Below are 1,778 nucleotides of genomic sequence, written 5' to 3' on the forward strand. Positions count from 1 at the left end.
CTGCAACCCTATAGGTGGAACAACAATATGAACTAACCAGTACCCCCATAGCTGGTGTCTCTAGCTGCATATGTAGCAGAAGATGGTCTAGTCAGCCATCATTGGGAAGAGAGGCTGCTTGGTCTTGCAAACTTTATATGCCCCAGTACAGGGGAACACCAGGGCCAAGAAGTGGGAGTGGGTGGTTGTGGAGCACGGTTGGGGTGCTATAGGGGACTTTGGGGATAGCATTTGAAATGTAAATGAAGAAAATATCTAATTAAAAAAAACAAAAACAAAAACAAAGAACCCAATAAAGTAGCCAAAAGCACAGTTACTAAAACTGTCAAGCATATACACAAACACCTTTACCCATGGAAACATCTGGCCGGCCTGTGAACTGTTTTTAAGATTAAATAATGTTTGTTGATGTGTGTATGTGTGTGTGTGTGTGTGTGTGTGTGTGTGTGTGTGTGTGTGTGTGACACACCCAAGGAGGTCAGAAGAGGGTATCCTATTCCATAGAGTTGGTGTTGGGAACCTAACTGAAGTCGCCCTGGGGAGCAACAAGTGTTCTGAACCACTGAACCATATCTCCACTCCGTTATGAAGTATGTCTAAGTGAATCCACAAAACAATACATGATAGATATAATATAAAATATTTGAATAAAAATAAATCATTGCTTGCTTTACCATTTCATATTATTATACAGCAAAACCAATTATCTTCAAATCCAGCAGTGTTTCTCAAATTCCTATAAAGAATGGATTTAGGAGGTTTAGTGATGTCCTTCTATAGGGTAAGAAGTCTATTGTTTATAGCTTATTGGAAATAATCTAATAAATTAATTCTGTGATCATGCCTGGGTACTTACAGATAACACATCCATATGCATTATTTTCTTAGGTCACTTGTGCCTCTTTAAAGCCCTTCATTTATACACATCCTTTTTCTCCTTTAATCAACACAAACTTTATCTTAGTTTTATTTATATTCCCCTTTCCTCAGCTTACATTTACTAATCAACCTATTCTTCACTTTCATATCTATTGCGTCATGGGGAAACCAGTTAGTAACATTCACTGCACTAAATCTAGGAGTCCTCCTCTGACTTCTTTTTCTTTTCTTCTTTACATAACGAAACATAAGAGCTGCTTTGTAGTTATAAAAACTATGGGTTGTCATTGTTTTGGGGTTTTTTGTTCCTTGATTTTCTCTGAACTCTGGAATGAATTTTGTGTATTTATAGGTTCTATATATACTTGTCTGTATATCAACATATACATTCTATGATATCACCTATTCATATATAAGTGTATGTATGTATGCAGACCAAACTTAAATTCATTTCCTATTTGATATTTTTGTACACTATAAAACAAAGTAGAGACAAAGGTATTATTCCCCATATATCTTCCCATCTTACATCATTTAAAAGTCTCTTCACTATCTGTGTACATCTATCTCTATAATCTAATCAATTTTGAATTAAGTCACTTTCTTGTCTGCTACAGTAACACAGTGGTCTCCTTGATAAACTCTTGCTCCCTTTTATGCATCATCTACAGAGAGGACAATTTTAAAGTAAAAACATTGTTTGCCTACCTTTCTCCTCACTTCTTTGCTTATTTCTTTTCTCTCCCTCTCTTTTTCTTTTCCCTCCCTCCCTCTCTCCCTCTCTCCCTCTCTCCCTCTCTCCCTCCCTCTCTCTCTTTCTCTCTTTCTTTCTTTCTTTCTTTCTTTCTTTCTTTCTTTCTTTCTTTCTTTCTTTCTTTCTTTCTTTCTTTTTTCTTTCT

The sequence above is a fragment of the Mus pahari genome, chromosome 21 (genome assembly GCF_900095145.1).
Source record: "Mus pahari chromosome 21, PAHARI_EIJ_v1.1, whole genome shotgun sequence".
NCBI classification, from domain to species: domain Eukaryota; kingdom Metazoa; phylum Chordata; class Mammalia; order Rodentia; family Muridae; genus Mus; species Mus pahari.